We start from the raw sequence: 17,033 nt of genomic DNA, 5'->3' as shown, positions 1-17,033 counted from the left end.
GACCTTTTACAGAAAGTCGTTAATTTCAGTTTACGACTGCCAGCTTTTGACCTTCTGTTTTTGGTCAAAAAATGTCGCAAATGAAAAACAATGACCTTTTAGCGGCCAATAGTGAGGGTCACAAGTTGACATATTTCTTGTATTGATATCAAGAACAATAAAATCTACGGGCACATAGTTCCTATTTGCAACAATAAGAACATCATTAATTCTTCCCATAGGTTTCTTAATAGTGGAATCCGCAAGGTGCAAGTTTAAAGAGCAATCATCAAAATCACGGAAACCTAGCAAATCACACAAAGTTTTTGGAATCGTGGAAACACTAGCACCCAAATCACACAAAGCATAGCATTCATGATCTTTAATTTTAATTTTAATAGTAGGTTCCCACTCATCATAAAGTTTTCTAGGGATAGAGAGCACCCAAATCACACAAAGCATAGCATTCATGATCTTTAATTTTAATTTTAATAGTAGGTTCCCACTCATCATAAAGTTTTCTAGGGATAGAGACTTCCAACTCAAGCTTTTCTTCATAAGATTGCATCAAAGCATCAACGATATGTTTGGTAAAAGCTTTATTTTGACTATAAGCATGAGGAGAATTTAGCACGGATTGCAACAAGGAAATACAATCTATCAAAGAGCAATTATCATAATTAAATTCCTTGAGATCCAAAATAGTGGGTTTATTAACATCTAATGTTTTGATTTCTTCAATCCCACTTTTATCAATTTTAGCATCAAGATCAAAAAACTCGGAATTTCAGGAACGCCTTCTAAGTAAAGGTGGAACATATTCAGTCCCATCATTATCAAGATTCATATTGCAAAACAAAGATTTAATAGGGGACACATCAATAACTTTTAGATCTTCATCTTTATTTTCATAGGAACTAGAAGAACACGCTTTCATAAAGCAATCTTTCTTAGCACGCATCCTAGCGGTTCTTTCCTTGCACTCATCAATGGAAATTCTCATGGCTTTGAGAGACTCATTGATATCATGCTTACGAGGAATAGATCTAAGTTTTAAAGAATTAACATCAAGAGAAATTCTATCAACGTTCCTAGCCAATTCATCAACTTTAAGCAATTTCTCTTCAAGCAAAGCATTGAAATTCTTTTGCGAATTCATAAAATCTTTAACACTAGTCTCAAATTCAAAGGGCATCTTATTAAAATTTCCATAAGAATTGTTGTAGGAATTACCATAATTATTAGAGGAATTGCTAGGATAAGGCCTAGGATTAAAATTTCCTCTATACGCATTGTTACCAAAATTATTCCTACCAACAAAATTCACATCCATAGATTCATTATTATTCTCAATCAAAGTAGACAAAGGCATATCATTAGGATCAGAAGAAACACTCTTACTAGCAAATAATTTCATAAGTTCATCCATCTTTCCACTCAAAACATTAATTTCTTCTATCGCATGCACTTTTTTATTAGTAGATCTTTCAGTGTGCCATTGAGAATAATTAACCATAATATTATCTAGGAGTTTAGTAGCTTCTCCTAAAGTAATTTCCATAAAAGTGCCTCCCGCGGCCGAATCTAAAAGGTTTCTAGAAGCAAAATTCAATCCGGCATAATTTTTTTGTATAATCATCCACAAATTCAAACCATGCATGGGGCAATTACGTATCATTAATTTCATCCTCTCCCAAGCTTGTGCAACATGTTCATGATCAAGTTGCTTTAAATTCATAATATCTTTTCTAAGAGAGATAATCTTAGGGGGAGGAAAAAACTTAGAGATAAAAGCATCTTTGCACTTATTCCAAGAATCAATACTATTTTTAGGCAAAGACGAAAACCAAGCTTTAGCACGATCTCTAAGCGAAAAAGGAAATACCTTCAATTTAACAATATCATTGTCAACATCTTTCTTCTTTTGCATATCACACAAATCAACGAAGCTATTTAGATGAGTAGCGGCATCTTCACTAGGAAGGCCGGCGAATTGATCTTTCATGACAAGATTCAACAAAGCAGCATTGATTTCACAAGATTCAGTATCGGTAAGAGGAGCAATCAGAGTGCTAAGGAATCATTATTGTTGGTATTGGTAAAGTCACATAATTTGGTATTATCTTGAGCCATCGTGACAAACAAGCAATCCAACACACGAGCAAACAAAAAGCAAGCGAAAAAGAGGCGAACGAAAAAGAGAGGGCGAATAAAATGACAAGGGTGAAGTGGGGGAGAGGAAAACGAGAGGCAAATGGCAAATAATGTAATGCGGGAGATAAGGGTTTGTGATGGGTACTTGGTATGTTGACTTTTGCGTAGACCTCCCCGGCAACGGCGTCAGAAATCCTTCTTGCTACCTCTTGAGCACTGCGTTGGTTTTCCCTTGAAGAGAAAAGGGTGATGCAGCAAAGTAGCGTAAGTATTTCCCTTAGTTTGTGAGAACCAAGGTATCAATCCAGTAGGAGGCTACGCGCAAGTCCCTCACACCTACACAAACAAATAAATCCTCGCAACCAACGCGATAAGGGGTTTTCAATCCCTACACGGTCACTTACGAGAGTGAGATCTGATAGATATGATAGGATAATATTTTTGGTATTTTTATGATAAAGATGCAAAGTAAAATAAAAGCAACGGAAATAACTAAGTGTTGGAAGATTAATATGATGGAAAATAGACCCGGGGGCCATAGGTTTCACTAGTGGCTTCTCTCAAGAGCATAAGTATTTTACGGTGGGTGAACAAATTACTATTGAGCAATTGACAGAATTGAGGATAGTTATGAGAATATCTAGGTATGATCATGTATATAGGCATCTCGTCCGAGACAAGTAGACCGACTCCTGCCTGCATCTACTACTATTACTCCACACATCGATCGCTATCCAGCATGCATCTCGAGTATTAAGTTCATAAGAACAGAGTAAAGCCTTAAGCAAGATGACATGATGTAGAGGGATAAATTCATGCAATATGATAAAAACCCCATCTTTTTATCCCCAATGGCAACAATACAATACGTGCCTTGCTGTCCCTACTGTCACTGGGAAAGGAGACCGCAAGATTGAACCCAAAGCTAAGCACTTCTCCCATTGCAAGAAAGATCAATCTAGTAGGCCAAACCAAACTGATAATTCGAAGAGACTTGCAAAGATAACCAATCATACATAAAAGAATTCATAAGATTCAAATATTGTTCATAGATAAACTTGATCATAAACCCACAATTCATCGGTCTCAACAAACACACCGCAAAAGAAGATTACATCGAATAGATCTCCACAAGAGAGGGGCAGAACATTGTATTGAGATCCAAAAAGAGAGAGGAAGCCATCTAGCTAATAACTATGGACCCGAAGGTTTAAGGTAAACTACTCACACTTCATCGGAGAGGCTATGGTGTTGATGTAGAAGCCCTCCGTGATCGATGCCCCCTCCGGCGGAGCTCCAGAACAGGCCTCGAGATGGGATCTCGTGGGTACAGAATGTTGCGGCGGTGGAATTAGGTTTTTGGCTCCGTATCTGATTGTTTGGGGGTACGTAGGTATATATACGAGGAAGGAGTACGTCGGTGGAGCAACGTGGGGCCCATGAGGGTGGAGGGCGCGCCTGGGGGGGGGGGGGGGTAGGCGCGCCCCCTACCTCATGGCTTCCTGTTTGATTTCTTGACGTAGGGTCCAAGTCCTTTGGATCATGTTCGTTCCGAAAATCACGTTCCCGAAGGTTTCATCCCGTTTGGACTCCGTTTGATATTCTTTTTCCGCGAAACTCTGAAATAGGCAAAAAAAAGCAATTCTGGGCTGGGCCTCCGGTTAATAGGTTAGTCCCAAAAATAATATAAAAGTGAATAATAAAGCCCAATAAGTCCAAAATAGAAGATAATATATCATGGAGCAATCAAAAATTATAGATACATTGGAGATGTATCAGAAAGCTATCATCAATAGGTAGTGGGTCATCAAGAACATTCTCTAACCTAGACAAGTTGTCTGCAATGGGGCTCTCAGCTCCCTTTCTATCAATAATATGCAAATCAAATTCTTGTAGCAAGAGAACCCATCTAATAAGTCTAGGTTTAGCATCTTTCTTTTCCATAAGATATTTAATAGCAGCTTGATCAATGTGAATAGTTACTTTAGAATCAACAATATAAGGTCTGAACTTATCACAAGCAAATACAATTGCTAAGAATTCTTTTTCGGTAGTAGCATAATTTCTCTGGGCATTGTCTAGAGTTTTACTAGCATATTGAATAACATTTAATTTCTTATCAACTCTTTGCCCTAGAACAACACCTACAGCATAATCACTAGCATCACACATAATTTCAAAAGGTAAATTCCAATTAGGTGGCTGAACAATAGGTGCAGAGATTAATGCTTTCTTAAGTATTTCAAATGCTTCTACACAATCATCATCAAAGACAAAAGGTATATCTTTTTGTAATAGGTTAGTCAGAGGCCGAGAAATTTTTGAGAAGTCCTTATTGAACCTCCTATAAAAACCGGCATGACCAAGGAAACTTCTTATACCTTTGATGTCCATGGGACATGGCATCTTTTCAATAGCATCAACCTTAGCTTTATCAACTTCAATACCTCTTTCAGAAATTTTATGCCCCAAGACAATACCTTCATTAACCATAAAGTGGCACTTCTCCCAATTCAAGACAAGGTTAGTTTCTTCACATCTCTGCAAAACTCGATCAAGGTTGCTTAAGCAATCATCAAAAGAGGATCCATAAACAGAGAAATCGTCCATGAAAACCTCACAAATATTTTCACAAAAATAAGAGAATATAGCCATCATGCATCTTTGAAAGGTAGCAGGTGCATTACATAAACCAAAAGGCATACATCTATAAGCAAAAGTATTGAAAGGGCAAGTAAATGTGGTCTTTGATTGATCATTAGCTGACACATGTATTTGAGAGAAACCAGAATAACCATCTAGAAAGCAAAAATGTGTATGTTTGGATAATCTTTCTAGCATTTGATCAATAGAAGGCAAGGGGTAATGATCTTTTTTAGTAGCTTTATTTAATTTGCGGAAATCAATTACCGTCCTATAACCTGTAATAATTCTTTGCGGAATCAATTCATCTTTATCATTAGGAACGACAGTAATACCTCCCTTCTTAGGGACACAATGGACAGGACTTACCCACTCGCTATTAGCAACGGGATAGATTATACCTGCCTCAAGGAGCTTTAGTATTTCCTTTCTTACCACTTCCTTCATCTTAGGATTCAGCCGTCGTTGATGATCAATAACCAGTTTGGCATCTTTCTCCAAATTTATTTTGTGTTGGCATAGAGTGGGACTAATGCCCTTAAGATCATCAAGAGTATATCCAATAGCAGCACGATGCTTCTTCAGAGTTTTCAATATTTTTTCTTCCTCCTTCTCTGAAAGGTTAGCACTAATAATAACAGGATATATCTTCTTTTCATCAAGATAAGGATATTTAAGAGTATCAGGTAAAGGTTTAAGCTCAAACACGAGATCACCCTTGGGTGGAGGAGGATCCCCTAGGATTTCAACAGGCAAGTTGTGTTTCAGAATAGGTCCCTGTTTAAAGAATACTTCATGTATTTCCCTTCTTTCATTCATACACATATCATTTTCATGGTCTAGCAAATATTGTTCTAAATGATCACTAGGAGGTATGGCAATAGAAGTGAGACCAATAATTTCATCTTTACTATGCAATTCGTCTTCACGATGTTGTTTACGAAATTGAGAAAAATTAAATTCATGAGTCATATCACCTAAACCAATAGTAACTACATCCTTTGCGCAGTCTATCCTAGCATTAACAGTGTTTAAGAAGGGTCTACCAGATATATTGGGACAAAAGCTATCTTGTGGGGAACCAAGAACAAGAAAATCAGCAGGATATTTAGTTTTCCCACACAAGACTTCGACATCTCTAACAATTCCCATTGGTGATATAGTATCTCTATTGGCAAGTTTAATTGTGACATCAATTTCTTCTAACTCAGCGGGTGCAATGTCATGCATAATTTCTTTGTATAAGTCAATAGGTATTGCACTAGCACTAGCACCCATGTCACATAAGCCATGATAACAATGATCTCCTATTTTAACAGAAATAACAGGCATGCCTACCACAGGTCTATGTTTATCTTTAGCACAAGGTTTAGCAATTCTAGTAGTCTCACCACAGAAATAAATAACATGCTCATCAATATTATCAGCCAAGAGATCTTTAACAATAGCAATATTAGGTTCAACTTTAACTTGCTCAGGGGGTGTATAGGTTCTAATATTACTTTTACGAACCACAGTTGAAGCTTTAGCATGATCCTTTATCCTAACAGGGAAAGGTGGTTTCTCAACATAAGCAGTAGGGACAATAGGATTATTATAAGTGATAGTATTTTCTTCAACTTTCATAGGTCCAACTACTTTTACTTGTATGGGAGGATGATATTTAAACCACTTCTCCTTAGGGAGATCAACGTGAGCAGAAAAAGATTCACAGAAAGAAGCTACTATCTCAGAGTCAAGTCCATATTTAGTGCTAAATTTACGGAAAACATCGGTATCCATAAAAGATTTAACACAATCAAACTTAGGTGTTATACCTGACTCCTTACCTTCGTCGAGATCCCAATCTTCAGAGTTGCGTTTAATTCTTTCCAATAAATCCCATTTGAATTCAATAGTCTTCATCATAAAAGAACCAGTACAAGAAGTATCGAGCATGGTGCGATTGTTGTCAGAAAGCCGAGCATAATTTTTTTGAATAATCATTTCTCTTGAGAGCTCATGATTGGGGCATGAATATAACATTGACTTAAGCCTCCCCCAAGCTTGAGCGATGCTTTCTCCTTCGCGAGGCCAAAAATATATATATAATTACGATCACGATGAACAAGATGCATAGGATAAAACTTCTGATGAAATTCCAATTTCAATCGTTTGTAGTTCCATGATCCCATATCATCACATAGCCTATACCATGTTAATGCATATCCCATCAAAGATAAAGGGAAGACCTTCTTCTTGATAACATCATCGGGCATACCTGCAAGCTTAAATAATCCACAAACTTCATCCACATAGATTAGGTGCTCATCAGGATGTAATGTTCCGTTTCCTGCAAAAGGATTAGCTAGCAGTTTCTCTATCATACCCGAAGGAATTTCAAAGTAGTCATTTTCATTTTTAGTAGGTTCAGTAGGTTGAGGAGCAACTCTTTGCTCTACTAGTCGGGGTGAAGATACCCCGAACAAGCCCCTCAGAGGATTACTTTCCATAGTAATAAGTGACAGTAAATTTCAGCACACTATATAAATTTTTCCTTACCAAATTCCACCTACCAAAGGCGTTTCACTCCCCGACAACGGCACTAGAAAAGAGTCTTGATGACCCACAAGTATAGGGGATCTATCATAGTCCTTTCAATAAGTAAGAGTGTCGAACCCAACGAGGAGAAGAAGGAAAACGCTCCTGAGGACACATGAGAATTATCGTCAAGCTAGTTTTCATCACGTTCGTGTGATTCACGTTCGGTACTTTGATAATTTGATATGTGGGTGGACCGGTGCTTGGGTGCTGTCCTTACTTGGACAAGCATCCCACTGATGATTAACTCCTATTGCAAGCATCCGCAGCTACAAAAGAAGTATTAAGGTAAACCTAACCATAGCATGAAACATATGGATCCAATTCAGCCCCTTACGAAGCAACGCAGAAACTAGGGTTTAAGCTTCTGTCACTCTAGCAACCCATCATCTACTTATTACTCCCCAATGCCTTCCTCTAGGCCCAAACAATGGTGAAGTGTCATGTAGTCGACGTTCACATAACACCACTAGAGGAGAGACAACATACATCTCATCAAAATGTCGAACGAATACCAAATTCACATGACTACTAATAGCAAGACTTCTCCCATGTCCTCAGGAACAAACGTAACTACTCACAAAGCATATTCATGTTCATAATCAGAGGAGTATTAATATGCATAAAGGATCTGAACATATGATCTTCCACCAAATAAACCAACTAGCATCAACTACAAGGAGTAATCAACACTACTAGCAACCTACAGGTACCAATCCCAGACAAGAATTGGATACAAGAGATGAACTAGGGTTTGAGAGGAGATGGTCCTGGTGAAGATGTTGATGGAGATTGGCCCCCTCCCAACGAAAGGAGCGTTGATGATGTCGATGGCGATGATTTCCCCCTCCCGGAGGGAAGTGTCCCCGGCAGAACAGCTTCGCCAGAGCCCTAGATTGGTTCCGCCAAGGTTCCGCCTCGTGGCGGCGGAGTCTCGTCCCGAAAGCTTGATTATTATTTTTCTTTGTACGAAAGACTTCATATAACAGAAGATGGCCACCGGAGGGCAAACAGGGGGGCCACGAGGCAGGGGGCGCGCCCAGGGGGGTAGGGCGCGCCCCCCACCCTCGTGCCTGGTGGGTGGCCCCCCTCTGGTATTTCTTCCGCTCAATTTTTTTTATTATTTCCAAAAATAACTTCCGTGTAGTTTCAGGACTTTTGGAGTTGTGCAGAATAGGTCTCTAATATTTACTCCTTTTCCAGCCTAGAATTCCAGCTGCCGGCATTCTCCCTCTTTATGTAAACCTTGTAAAATAAGAGAGAATAGACATAAGTATTGTGACATAATATGTAATAACAGCCCATAATGCAATACATATCGATATAAAAGCATGATGCAGAATGGACGTATCAGCCCTCCGTCGCCGATGATTCATGGCGCTCTCTACTTCAGAGTTCATGACGGATACATTATCCGAATCCTCTGAAGGAGGACAATCCGGCGTCGCTCTCGTGTCAGCCCTCGCCCTAGAGGCAGGGTCTGGAACCGGATTGGTGGAGGCGCGACCGGCAGGATCCCCGGACATAGTCCGACAAACACTCTTCCTGATAAAACACAGCGAACAATGTCACAGTTCAATGTGACTGCCAGGGGGCATATTTTAAGCCATACCTCTTTGATGAAGGCTCGGCCGTGTTGTCATTTGCCTTCCTCTTTGAAGACCCGCTCGGCGTAGGCGCTGCTCTCTTATGAGACGCCTCTGATGTAGCATGACGCGCCGAGCGCCTCCCCTTTGGAGCACGAGACACTGCGGTGGGTGAAGCATAACGAGGAAGTTCTTTTGGAGGGAATGTCTACTGTCTACTTACATATGAGGCAGGAAGGAGGCCAGGATAATCGGCCATAATGGCCACTTCCGTGCCATCATAATTCGCCTGGTAGAAGACTCCCTCCTTGAGCTCTACAAATATGTCCGGATCCTCTTCGAATCCGAGATCGAGGTCCCGGTTATGGTCCTCCGGCTGTGGAGCGGGGCTATAAATCCCCGCGATAGCATTCCGCCATTCCTATTAAAAAGGGACGGGTTAATGTCAATTAGACATGACTCGGGGAGAGGATTGAGTGAGGTGGTGGAATTAAAACTCACCCAGTTAGGGGGATTGTACATGGAGAATCCCTCTTGGCTCTTAAGACGAGTAAACTCCTCTTTCTCCCCTTTATACAGATCGGCCAATATTGTGGCCAGGGAGGCAAGGGTGTCCGGACCCTTCCGTCCACAGCGTGAGGTGTCATCTTCCCCATTGTAGTGCCACATGGGGAGCCCTCTGAATTGAAGTGGTTGAACACCTCGCACTATGGAAGTCGTCATTACCTCGATTATTGATAATCCGGACTGGGCAAGTGTCCTTATCGTGCCCATTACTTGTTGGAATTCCGCGCTATCTTCCTCCTCGAGGCTTCGAGGGCGCCAGCTGTGGCGTTTCATCAATTGAGCGCTGGAAAATTCGGGGAAGCCCATTCGGACTGGGTCGGGGAGAGCAACATCTTCAATATAAAACCACTCCGAGGGCCACTCTTCGGATGGCTTCTTCGGTGTGCCGGACAGGTATCCGGTCCCGGCTATGCGCCATATCTCGGCGCCGCCCACCTCGAACACATATCCCATTTGGTAGCGAGGGACGAGGCAGAAAAGCTTTCTCCATAACTCGAAATGGGCCTCACAGCCCAGGAATAGCTCGCAAAGAGCGAGAAAACCCGCAATGTTCAGGATAGAGGCCGACGTAAGATTGTGCAGTTGGAGGCCGTAGTACTCCAGGAGACCTTAGAGGAAAGGGTGGATGGTAAATCCGATGCCTCTTAATAGAAAGGAGACGAAGCACACTCGTTCCCCCTGGTTGGATTGGGGAAATTTTCCACCAGGGCTTCGCCGGTGAAGGAGGTTAATCCTGCCCGAACGAGTACTAGATCCGCGGGGGAAGGAATCCTTGCGTTTGAAGCTTAATCAGCTGGTCATGGGATACTGAACATCTCTCCCAATCGCCTTTTTCGGAGCCGTGAGGGCGGGAGGAAGAACTGGGAGCATTAGCCATGTTTGAGTGGTTTCTCCTAGCAAGCTCTAAGGATTTTCCGCCTGGTGTAGGATGGCATCTGAGATCCAATCCCTTTAAATAGGCGCCTTTCCTATATGGCCAAGGTGTTATGTGCAAAAGATTCTCTGTCCTTTTGTATTCACTCGACACATGGAAGCGGAAGCAACGGAGGTGCAGAAGCCAAAGGGTATGACATTAAATAAAGCCGAGTATAACTCTTTGGGTCAGACATTTTGAAGTGTTCGGAGAAGGAATCCACCTTGCAATGCCGAAGACAATCTGCGCGCCGGACACATCGTCATTGAAGCCTGGTTCGGGGGCTACTGAGGGAGTCCTGGATTAAGGGGTCCTCGGGCATCCGGGCTATGTGACGTGGGCCGGACTAATGGGCATGAAGATACAAGACAGGATACTTCCTCCCGTGTCTGGATGGGACTCTCCTTTGCGTGGAGGGTAAGCTTGGCGTTCGGATATGAAGATTCCTTTGTCTGTAAACCGACTCTGTACAACCCTAGGTCCCTCCGTTGTCTATATAAACCGGAGGGTTTAGTCCATAGAGGCTATCATAATCATACATGCTAGACATCTAGGGTTTAGCCATTACGATCTCGAGGTAGATCAACTCTTGTAACCCCTTATTCATCCAAGATAATCAAGCAGGAAGTAGGGTATTACCTCCATCAAGAGGCCCCGAACCTGGGTAAACATTGTGTCCCTATCTCCTGTTACCTTCGATCCTCAGACGCACAGTTCGGGACCCCTTACCCGAGATCCGCAGGTTTTGACCCCTTACTCCTTTTCCAGCCCAGAATTCCAGCTGCCGGCATTCTCCCTCTTTATGTAAACCTTGTAAAATAAGAGAGAATAGACATAAGTATTGTGACATAATGTGTAATAACAGCCCATAATGCAATAAATATCGATATAAAAGCATGATGCAAAATGGACGTATCAAATCCCCCAAGCTTAGACCTCGCTTGTCCTCAAGCGGAAGCCGATATCGAAAAATATGTCCACATGTTTAGAGATAGAGGTGTCAATAAAATCAAATACGGACATGAGGGCATCATGATCATTCCTAGAATAGCAAAATATATATTGTCATATGATTCCTTATGCTAAAGTAACAATCTATTCACAATGTCAAGTATGAATCAGAAACTTCATTGAAAAACTAGCAAACTATAATCTCAGTCATTGAAGCAATTGCAATTTATCATAACATCGGAAAGAGTCAATATAAGAGCTTTTCAGCAAGTCCACATACTCAACTATCATTTAGTCTTTCACAATTGCTAACACTCACGCAATACTTATGGGTATAAAGTTTTAATCGGACACAGAGAAAGATAGGGCTTATAGTTTTGCCTCCCAACCTTTTACCTCAAGGGTAACGTCAACAATAATGTTTTATGAAAACTCACATCCAACTGGATATATATATATATATCAGGATCTTTCCAACACATAGTGCTTGCTAAAGGATAAAGTGTAAAAAGGAAAGGTGAAGATCACCATGACTCTTGTATAAGGTATAATACAAAAATAAAAGACAGGCCTTTCGCAGAGGGAAGCAGAGGTTGTCATGTGCTTTTATGGTTGGATGCACAAAATCTTAATGCAAAAGAACATCACTTTATATTGCCACTTGTGATTGGGACCTTTATTATGTAGTTCGCCGCTTTTATTTCTTCCATATCACAAGCTCGTATAAAGCTTATATTCTTCACACTAATAGATCATACATATTTAGAGACCAATTTTTATTGCTTGTAGCAATGACAACTTACTTGAAGGATCTTACTCAATCCATAGGTAGGTATGGTGGACTCTCATGGCAAAACTGGGTTTAAGGATATTTGGCTAGCATGAGAGGGAAAGGCAAGCTCAACATGTTGGATGATCCATGACAATATAATTTATTTCGGATATAAGAAAACATAACCCATTACGTTGTCTACCTTGTCCAACATCAACTTTTTAGCATGTCATATTTTAATGAGTGCTCACAATCATAAAAGATGTCCAAGATAGTATATTTATATGTGAAAACCTCTCTTTCTTTATTACTTCCTATTAATTGCAACATGACCAAAACTACGTTTGTCAACTGTCAACAACTTTTATTCAACATACTCTTTTATGTGTGAAGTCATTACTCTCCATAAGATCAATATGATCTATTTAATTATTTTTATTATTTCTCTTTACTTTTATTCCCTCAAGATCATAACAAGATAACCAAGCCCTGGACTCAAGACTAAACTTTATTATATATAGCTCACAGACTCGATTACATAGATAAGGATCAACACAAAGACTCAAAGCTAGATCATACTAAACTTTATTCTACTAGATCAAGATATAACCAAAAGGATCGAACTAAGAAAAACGGTAAAGATAGAAGTTTGATGGTGATACGATACGGGGCACCTCCCCCAAGCTTGGCAGTTGCCAAGGGGAGTGCCCATACCCATGTATTTATGTCTCTTTCCTCGAAGGTGGTGATGATGGAGTTGTTGATGATGTAGGCTTGTCGTCCAACATCGAGTGTAGGAGGTGCTCCAACTTACGAATAATGCCCTTGAGTGCGATGATATGCTCTTGCAACAGAATATTTTCACGAGTTAGATACTTGTTCTGCACCCGAACTGTTTCAATCATCTTGAAAGCTTCAATTTCAGTAGGGGTAAGAAGATTGTAGTGAGGTTAATTGATGTCTTCTTCTTTTACTGCCAAGCATCATCGCACGCGTTGTTGGAGGAGGAAGACAACTTGATGCTTGGCCTTAAAACTCTGGTGCAAAACAGCTCGAAACAAAAACAGGAGGTATTGTCGTGGCACGGTGGTCAAAACCTTCGGCAGATTATATAATGAATTTTTACCGACCAAAAGAAGTATCATGCAAGAAAACGGAGTCCGGAGAGTACAAGAGGTGCCCACGAGGCAGGGGGCACGCCCAGGGGGGTAGCGCGCGCCCTCCACCCTCGTGGACGCCTCGTGTCCCTTTCGGACTACTTCTTATTTTCCTATTTTCTTAAATATTCCAAAACGAAGAAAAATTGCTATTAGAACAGTTTTGGAGTCGGTTTACTTACCGTACCACATACCTATTCCTTTTCGGAGTCCGAAACATTCTGGAAAGTGTCCCTTATGTACTCCTCCGGGGTTACGGTGTCAATAACATTGGTTTCAACATTTATGGGATTACCTGAGATATAATGTTTGATTCTTTGACCGTTCACCACCTTCGGATTTGTGCCTTCGAAGTTGTTGATTTTTATGGCACCGGAACGATAGACCTCCTCGATAATGTAAGGGCCTTCCCATTTAGAGAGGAGTTTTCCAGCAAAAAATCTTAAGCGAGAGTTGTATAGCAAAACATAATCACCTAGATTAAACTCGCGCTTTTGTATTCTTTTGTCATGACATCTTTTAACTTTTTCTTTAAATAGTTTGGCATTCTCATAGGCCTGGGTTCTCCACTCATCAAGTGAGCTAATGTTAAATAGTCTCTTCTCACCGGTAAGTTTGAAATCGTAATTGAGCTCTTTAATGGCCCAATATGCCTTATGTTCTAGTTCGAGAGGTAAGTGACATGCTTTTCCGTAAACCATTTTATACGGAGATATACCCATAGGATTTTTATATGCAGTTCTATAGGCCCATAATGCATCATCAAGTTTCTTGGACCAATTCTGTCTAGATCTATTAACAGTCTTTTGCAAAATTAACTTAATCTCTCTATTACTCAGTTCTACTTGACCACTAGACTGTGGGTGGTATGGAGATGCTATTCTATGATTAACATCATACCTAGGAAGCATTTTACGAAAAGCACCATGAATAAAATGTGAACCACCATCAGTCATTAAGTATCTAGGGACTCCAAACCTCGGAAAAATAACTACTTTAAGGATCTTAATAGAGGTGTTATGATAAGCACTACTAGTTGGAATAGCTTCTATCCACTTAGTAACGTAATCAACAACAACTAAAATATGTGTATACCCATTAGAGGAAGGAAACGGTCCCATATAATAAAAGCCCCAAACATCAAATGGTTCAATAACAAGTGAATAGTTCATAGGCATTTCTTGTTGTCTACTAATATTACCAATTCTTTGACATTCATCACAAGACAAGACAAACTTATGGGCATCTTTGAAAAGAGTAGGCCAATAAAAACAGGATTGCAATACCTTATGTGCAGTTCTATCTCCAGTGTGGTGTCCTCCATAAGCCTCGGAGTGACACTTGCGTAGGATCTGTTCCTGTTCATGCTCAGGTGCACAACGTCTAATAACACCATCTACTCCTTCTTTATAAAGGTGTGGGTCATCCCAGAAGTAATGTCTTAAATCATAGAAAAACTTTTTCTTTTGCTGGTATGTGAAACTAGGTGGTATAAATTTAGCAACAATGTAATTAGCATAATCAGCATACCATGGAGCATTATGAGAAGCATGTATAACAGCTAATTGTTCATCAGGACAGCTATTAGCAATAGGTAGTGGGTCATAAAGAACATTCCCTAACCTAGATAAGTTGTCTGCAACGGGGTTCTCAGCTCCCTTTCTATCAATAATATGCAAATCAAATTCTTGTAGCAAGAGAACCCATCTAATAAGTCTAGGTTTAGCATCTTTCTTTTCCATTAGATATTTAATAGCAGCATGAGTAGTGTGAACAGTTACTTTAGAATCAACAATATAAGGTCTGAACTTATCACAAGCAAATACAACTGCTAAAAATTCTTTTTCAGTAGTAGCATAATTTCTCTGGGCACTGTCTGGAGTTTTACTAGCATATTGGATAACATTTAATTTTTTATCAACTCTTTGTCCTAGAACAGCACCTACAGCATAATCACTAGCATCACACATAATTTCAAAGGGTAAATTCCAATCAGGTGGTTGAACAATAGGTGCAGAAATCAAGGTGTTCTTAATTATTTCAAATGCTTCTACACAATCATCATCAAAGGCAAAAGGAATATCTTTCTGTAAGAGATTAGTCAGAGGCCTAGAATTTTTTTAGAAGTCTTTAATGAACCTCCTATAAAAACCAACACGACCAAGGAAACTTCTTATACCTTTAATGTCCTTAGGGCACGGCATCTTTTCAATGGCATCAACTTTAGCTTTATCAACTTCAATAACTCTTTCAGAAATTTTATGCCCCAAGACAATACCTTCATTAACCATAAAGTGGCACTTCTCCCAATTCAAGACAAGATTAGTTTCTTCACACCTCTGCAAAACTCGATCAAGGTTGCTTAAGAAATCATCAAAAGAAGATCCATACATGGAGAAATCATCCATGAAAACCTCAACAATCTTTTCACAATAGTCAGAGAATATAGCAGTCATACATCTTTGAAAGGTAGCAGGTGCATTACATAAACCAAAAGCCATACGTCTATAAGCAAAGGTACCGAAAGGGCAAGTAAAAGTGGTCTTTTCCTGATCCTCTTTTGACACAGGTATTTGGGAGAAACCAAAATAACCGTCTAGAAAGAAAAAATGTGTATGTTTGGATAATATTTCTAGCATTTGATCAATAAAAGGTAAAGGGTAATGATCCTTTTTAGTAACTTTATTTAATTTGCGGAAGTCAATTACCATTCTATAACCTGTAACAATTCTTTGTGGGATCAATTCATCTTTATCATTAGGAACAACAGTAATACCTCCCTTCTTAGGGACACAATGGACAGGACTTACTCACTGACTATCAGCAACAAGATAAATTATACCTGCCTCCAGAAGCTTTAGTATTTCTTTTCTTACCACTTCTTTCATCTTAGGATTTAAACGTCATTGGCGATCAACAACCGGTTTAGCGTCTTTTTCCAATTTTATTTTGTGCTGGCATAGAGTGGGAGTAATGCCCTTAAGATCATCAAGAATATATCCAATAGCAGCACGGTGCTTCTTCAGAGTTTTCAATAACTTCTCTTCTTCCTGCTTTGAAAGATTAGCACTAATAATAACAGGATATATATTCTTTTCATCAAGATAAGCATATTTAAGAGTATCAGGTAATGGTTTAAGCTCAAACACGGGATCACCCTTGGGGGGAGGAGGATCCCCTAGAATTTCAATAGGCAAGTTGTCTTTCAAAATAGGTCCATGTTTAAAGAATACTTCATCTATTTCCCTTCTTTCATTCATAAACATATCATTTTCATGGTCTAGCAAATATTGTTCTAAAGGATCATTAGTGTCGGCGTTCTGGGAACGGGGGTCCCCAGACTTGCCTGCTTGCAGCCCACTGCGTGACTCGACCAGCGGCCATGTACGGCCCATCTTCACCAGCAAACACTCAAGACCCTCACGAGGGGGCAAGCCTCGCGAGATGGACGACACAAGACCTCCTCAGGGGCGGCCTCACTAGGCTGGCTCATGAGGAGCAGAGAGATCAAGGCGAGGGGCACCTCGTGAGGTTCCCATGACGTGAGCCATGACGACCAACGTCAGGTGGGCGCCAGCGGGTGCAGAGTACTCGTTTCCTCTTTGTTGCTAAAGGAGCAGGCGCAGGCGAGGAGTCCCGAGGCATCAGGCAAAGGTTTCCATATCGGTGCAACAAGACCAAGACCAGCAGGACGGCAGGATGGAGGTCATCGTGGAGCCCACGACGGCGTC

The sequence above is a fragment of the Triticum aestivum genome, chromosome 6D (genome assembly GCF_018294505.1).
Source record: "Triticum aestivum cultivar Chinese Spring chromosome 6D, IWGSC CS RefSeq v2.1, whole genome shotgun sequence".
Lineage (NCBI taxonomy): Eukaryota > Viridiplantae > Streptophyta > Magnoliopsida > Poales > Poaceae > Triticum > Triticum aestivum.
The sequence above is the reverse complement of the archived record's forward strand: the minus strand, read 5'-3'. Positions refer to the sequence as shown.